Source organism: Ursus maritimus, unplaced genomic scaffold, assembly GCF_017311325.1.
Source record: "Ursus maritimus isolate PB19 unplaced genomic scaffold, ASM1731132v1 scaffold_10, whole genome shotgun sequence".
Classification (NCBI taxonomy): domain Eukaryota; kingdom Metazoa; phylum Chordata; class Mammalia; order Carnivora; family Ursidae; genus Ursus; species Ursus maritimus.
The window spans coordinates 79,337,839-79,344,621 of record NW_024423344.1 but is presented as its reverse complement, the minus strand read 5'-3'; positions in this window follow the sequence as shown (position 1 = coordinate 79,344,621).

The following is a 6,783-nucleotide window of genomic DNA, read 5'->3' as shown; positions in this document are numbered from 1 at the left end:
GTGGACTCTTGAAAGGGAGCGCCAGCCCCTGGCCACAGGTGTGGCCGTTCAAGCCTCTGCAACGGGCTGAAACAGATCAAATGCCGTGAAATCCAGGAGTTTATAACGATGCTATAACAATACCAGATGCTAAAAACTGACTCGCTTTCCTGGGAGCTGGTGAACCCAGGGGAAGAAGGAAGCATTTCCCTCACTTCCCAGAAGAACTGCCCTCCAGGGGGCCAGACAGCTGATGGAGGGCTTCTCTCCTCAGAGAAGTAGTACAAGTAATAACGAAAAAGGGGAGAATAAGATTAGAGCGCCTTCCCTTGCAGGCCCTCCAGTGAGATAGTGGGGTGGCCGCCAGGCCCGCGGCATGGAGAGGCCGGCGGCACGGAGAGGCCAGCAGCATGGAGAGGCCCACGGCACGGAGAGGCCGGCAGCCGGGGAGGCCAGCAGGCTGGGTCCTGGTGAGAGTGCAGAGCAGGAGGCCAGCGCCCGTCCAGGCCCGGCCCGCACACGGCAGCAACCCCACCCACCACAGACAAATAAATCACAAAGGAAGGGCGGGGAAGGGAGACGGAAAGATGAAAACAGACTTGGAGGCCCTGGCTGGAAAACACAGCTACTTAAAAATGTCGCGGAGCCAGCAGGACGGGTGAGCAATGACGTCTGGTGACCTCCAGGGGTCACTGGCAATTATTCTAGGTGCAAATATGGAGTTGTGGAGCCTGGGAGTTGGGCTTAGCTCTTATCTTTCATAAATACTTTCTGAAATATTAGGGATAAAACAATATAATGTCTGGGACTGGCTTAAAATAGCCCAGTGAGGAAGTGGGTGGAGTGTAGACGAACCCAGCCACCTGGGGCTGGCATCATGGAAGGGCCAGTGGATGACAGGGCTCGCTCTACTGGTCTCTCGGCTTCCTGTGGGTTTGACTGTTTCCATAATAATCATCGAAGATGTGTGAATACCGGACTGCCCTGTGAATTAGTTCTCCCTGCAAAGATCTCTCAGCGGCCACTCCTGAGCCAAGAGGACAGGCTTCTGTGAGCAGAGCGTCCGGGGCATATCCTTCATCACCAAGAAGAGCGAGGAGGTGGTAGAAGGGACCCTGCCACTGTTTGGACCTCAGGCCTTAGCGGGACGTGAGTGTTCGGGGGTCCCCTCCGCCCGTCCGTGTAATCTTCGCTCCTCTTCCCTCCTCTACACTGGAGGCCAGTAGCTCTTCAGGCTCCTTGCAGTTATCTGGGGGAGTTCAGGAGGGAGCAAACGGAGGACACCGTGCACTTCAAACGACCTTGAGGGGGAGGCCGGACATACAGGTCCCAGAAACGATACAGAACCCGGTGGTGCCCAGCTCACGGTGTCCCCTCAGGCGGCGACTTCACCACCCACACCCCTACCCCACCAAGAGCAGAGAGGGTCCCCTTCCACAGCCTCCCAGGGAAGGAGCCTCCCTAAATCTGCTCCATCTGGCCCCCGCCGCGTTTACAAACACCCCTGCCCTGTTTAACAGAGGAAGTGATTTGTTATCACAAGACAGGCTGCCTGCTGGTGAAATCAGATAAGCGAGGTTGGACAAAAGCTTTTCCTTGGCCAGCATTCCCCGCTGCAGGCTTGGCCAGGGAGCCCGGGAGACCTGGGGACGCCGGGGACTCAGCAGAGAAGTCTCGGGGCTGCACCTGGAGGCCTTGCCTGGGGACAGGCTGCAGCTTTGTGCCATGCACCCTGCAAGTGTCAGCAGGGCAGGCGGCCCCTTTGTTTACTGCCTTCTGTTGCCTTTTACTCTTATCTCAGAGCAGATTCTGGAGGCCTCAGAGACTTGGGCATGACGTGGCCCTGATTTTGCAGACTGGGTGGGCAGGCATGACCTCAAATAACCCCACAGCAGCTTCCCCGGCAAGGCCTCTGGACCGTGGATGTGGGCGGAGGCCTGGGGGCTGCCCAGCGGTCCCCACGGCCCAGAGGAGGGGCTGGGGGCCGTGTAGCACCGTGATGTGCCTTACTGTCCAAGACGCCTGAGCTCAAGCCCCACCTCCCCCACCATGTGGGTGAACCCAGGGCCAAATCCAATGACTGTCAGGAACATGGGGACCCGGCCCCCCTGCAGCAGCTCAGGGACCGGGACCCCGGACAAGTCAAGAGCCAGCATGTCCCCAGCCCAGACCTGCTCTGATGAGGGAGGAAGGGGGGAGAAAGGTCAGCAGGGAAGGGGAACAGGCTGCACCCATAACCCGTGTGCCGTCAGCCTGAATCTCAGCATGGTTTGCGCAGTTGTACGTTGCAAATGAATACAAGGAGCAAAGTGTCCCAAGGACTCTTTCGTCATCAATCCCTATGAAGCATTGAGAAGACATCCACTGTCCTAGCACACAATATTATTGTAACCGTTATTACGACGGTGATGGCTTTTTACCGCACAGGTCTACTGGACGGCGACACTGGCCCCAGGCCTCCCCCTGGGGCCCTGACACCTGGCCGTTGTGACCAGTGCCGGCCAGGCCACCTTGGGACCTGAGACAGAAGGAAAAATGTGCACCCCATACAGACACTTTTATGTACGTTCTAATAGTTTTCCTGGAGCATTGAAGTATTTGAGAAAGATACTGAACAACCTAAAAGGACGTATGTTAAAACTCACAATGTTACGTTTAAATATTTTATTTATTCCAAAAAGAAAATTTATTATTTAACTTTATCAGATTTATTAATTTTTTAAAATTATGTGATGTTACTCGCCATACAGTACATCTTTAGCTTTTGATGTAAAGTTCCATGATTCGTTGCGTATAACACCCAGTGCTCCACGCAATACGTGCCCTCCTTACTACCCATCACCAGCCTATCCCATTCCCACACCCCCTCCCCTCTGAAGCCCTCAGTTTGTTTCCCGGAGTCCATAGTCTCTCATGGTTCATCTCCCCCTCTGTTTACTGCCCCCCCTTCATTTTTTCCCTTCCTTCTCCTAATGTCCTCCACTGTATTCCTTATGTTCCACAAATGAGTGAAACCATATAATTGTCTTCTCTGCTTGATGTATTTCACTTAGCATAATCCCCTCCTGGTCCATCCATGTCAGTGCAAATGGTGGGTATTCATCCTTTCTGATGGCTGAGTAATATTCCATTGTATAGATGAACCACTTCTTTATCCATTCATCTGTTGAAGGACATCTTGGCTCCATCCACAGTTGGGCTATTGTGGACATTGCTGTTATGAACATTGGGGTGCAGGTGCCCCTTCTTTTCACTACACCTGTATCTTTGGGGTAAATACCCAGTAGTGCAATTGCTGGGTAGTAGGGTAGCTGTATTTTTAATGTCTTGAGGGACCTCCACACTGTTTTCCAAAGTGGCTGTACCAGCTTGCATTCCCACCAACAATGTAGGAGGGATCCCCTTTCTCCACATCCTCGCCAACATTTATTGTTTCCTGCCATGTCAGTTTTTGCCGTTCTAACTGGCATAAGGTGATATCTCAATGTGGTTTTGATTTGAATTTCCCTGATGGCTAATGATGTTGAATATTTTTTCATGTGTCTGTTAGCCAATCATATGTCTTCTTTGGAGAAGTGTCTGTTCATGTCTTCTGCCCATTTTTTGACTTGATTATTTGTTTTTTTGGGTGTTGAGTTTGAGAGGCTCTTTATAGATCTTGGATACCAGCCCTTTATCTGAAGTGTCATTTGCAAATATTTTCTCCCATTCTGTGGGTTGCCTCTTAGTTTTGTTGACTGTTTCCTTTGCTGTGCAGACGCTTTTTACCTTGATGAAGTTTCAATAGTTCATTTTTGCTTTTGTTTCCCTTGCCTTTGGAGACGTGTCATGAAAGAGGTTGCTGTGGCCGATGTCAAAGAGATTACAGCCTATGTTCTCCTCTAGGATTTTGATGGATTCCTGTCTCACATCGAGGTCTTTCATCCATTTGGAGTCTATTTTTGAGTATGGTGTGAGAGAGTGGTCGAGGTTCATTCTTCTGTATTTAGCTGTCCAATTTTCCCAGCACTGTTTATTGAAGAGACTGTCTTTTTTCCATTGGATATTTTTTCCTGATTTGTTGAAGATTAGTTGACCATAGAGTTGAGGGTCCATATCTGGCCTCTCTATTCTGTTCCATTGGTGTGTGTGTCTGTTTTTGTGCCAGTACCATGCTGTCTTGGTGATCACAGCTTTGTAATATAGCTTGAAATCAGGCAACGTGTTGCCCCCAGCTTTGTTTTTCTTTTTCAACATTGCCTTGGTGATTCGGGATTTCCTGGTTTCATACAAATTTTAGGATTGTTTGTTCCAGCTCTTTGAAAAATGCCAGTGGTATTTGAATAGGGATTTCATTGAAAGTGTAGATTGCTCTAGGCATTATTGACATTTTAACAATGTTTATTCTTCCTATCCATGATCATGGAATGTTTTTCCATCTTTTTGTGTCTTCCTCAATGTCTTTCATAAGTGTTGTGGAGTTTCTAGAGCACAGATCCTTTACTTCTTTGGTTAGGGTTATTCCTAGGCATCCTACGGCTCTTGTTGTGACTGTGAAAGGAATCAGCTCCCTAACTTCTCTGTCTACGGTTACATTGCTCGCGTACAGGAAAGCAGCTGATTTCTGCGCATTGATTTTGTGTCCTGCACATGACTGAGGTGCTGTATGAGTTTTAACGGAATGGAAATAAAGGCACCAATAATATTTTCAAAATGGGCTTCTGGAAAAAAATTAACCATCGACTGAAAACAAGACGTGAAAACGAGCGTGTGGATGTACGCGTGGCGCGTGGGAAATGCAGCGGCGCTACTCACCACAGCCGGACAGTGGACACCAGCCAGATGTCCCTCCGTCACCGAGCAGACCAGATGTGGTCTGTCCACACAACAGAGTGCTACCCAGCCGTGAAGGGAGCACAGCTCTGGCGCAGTCAGCACCATGGGAGCATCTGGGCAACGTCGGCCACGCGCAACAAGCCACCCAAGAGCCACACACCGCTGGATGCTGTTCCGAGAAGGCCCAGGAGAGGTGAGTCTGCAGACGGGACACAGACGTGGGGCTGCCAGGCGCTGGGCGGGGGCAGGGAGTGGCTGCTCGTGATGGAATGTTCCCGAACTAGGGAAAGGTGCCTTGTGGATTCACTAAATGCCCTGAACTGTTCATAGTGCAATGACTGATTCTATGGGACTCCACCTGAATGAGTTATTTTTTTAAGATGTCTCACACACAAACAGGGAGTCGAGTTAGGATTGGCTGGCTGGTCGGCCCAACNNNNGACCCGGCAGGGACAGGACACAGTCCCAGCGGCAGGGTGGAGATGCCGGTCCATGCACAAGGTGGCGGTGCCCCCGCTCCACCACCTGTGGCAGGAGGGACTAGAGAGGGACGGCAGACCCTGGATTCCCATTCTGTTCAGCTGCTTCAGCACCGAGTCGGGCCTCTGACCCACACTTGTGCCATGAAATCAACAGAAGCAAAGTGCGACTGAAGCCCCGGACGCACAGCAGACGGTGGAGTCACAAACACAGTGGCGGGGGAGCCCCCGCGGCCCTCTGACCCCACGGTTCCTGCGTCCAGTGCCCTGCCCAACGCTGGGCACGTAGTCCCCTCACGACTTTATCAGGACTCATCGTTTCCTGGGCCTGCACGCAGAGAAAGGCAAATGAGCAGGGCAGTAGCGGAGAGACAATGTGTTCAGCCCCGGCCCAGAAAATCCAGACAGCTCGGTGGGCGTGGCCACACCCCTACTTGACAGGGGCGCACAGGGGAAGCGCTCCTCCTGCGTTTCACACGCGCTCCGAGAGCCTGCCATGCGCGGAGCACGGTTTCTTGCAGAATCTCTCTGCATCTTTTGACCTTCGCGCAGCCCAGAGGGGCGTCAGCCCCCCAGGGAGGGAAGCGGCCAGCGGCAGGGCACCGGCACAGGAGGAGGGGAGGGGGGAGGGGGAGGAGGAGGGGGGAGGGGAGGGGGGAGAAGGAAGCAGCAGCAGCTGGCGTTTGTCGCCTTGGCTCCAGCCTCTGCGCCCTCACACACACGAGCAGATTGAACATCCCGAACCGGCACCGCCTGCGGCCGCAGCGGATCCAACGTCAGCCAGTGTGTTTGGTGAAGTCCCCGGACATCACTAGCTGATTCCCGTCCCCAGGATGGGCAGCTGTCGGTGCTTGCCCCAGTCCCGCTGCGCCCTGCGCTCTGCCCGACCCTGACTCACTGGCCGCGTCCCAAACCCTGCGCACCTGGAAGGGGGGCAGGCCTGCTGCGCGCCGAGGACGAGGGGACCTCCGCGCGGCCTCTGAAGGAAACGGGAGGCGCTGGCCTCTAGGATCGAGTTGCTGCCGCTTGTAAGTAACAGACTCCAGGGGGTGAGGTGGACCCTGGGACGTGCTGCTGTCCTTCCGCAGGAGCCGGGCCGCGGGAGCCCGGAGGCAGGGGCCGGGGGGCCTGCACCTGCTCGCAGCCCTGGGGCAGCCCAGCTGCAGGTCTGAGGGGCCCCGAGCACTGAACAGGAGCAAATTCCACCTGCACATCGTCCATGACGGGGTCACGGGTCACGGGTCACGGGGCTAGGGTGGGGGCGGGGTCCTCACTGTAAATTCTAAGAATTGGACCACGCTCTTTGGTCCCATCTGGAGTGTCTTGCAGACGCCATGGTCCACACATCTATTCTCGCGGACTCTCGAAACTGCAACAAGAGTCCCCTTATTTTCTGTTCAGCCTCAAGTAAAGAATTGTCCGGCAGACAGACCCTCTGTGGAAATGAGGGGTCTCGGCGTCTCCACGCTCACGGCCGTGAAGTCGCTACCTGGTGACATGTCAACTCCTC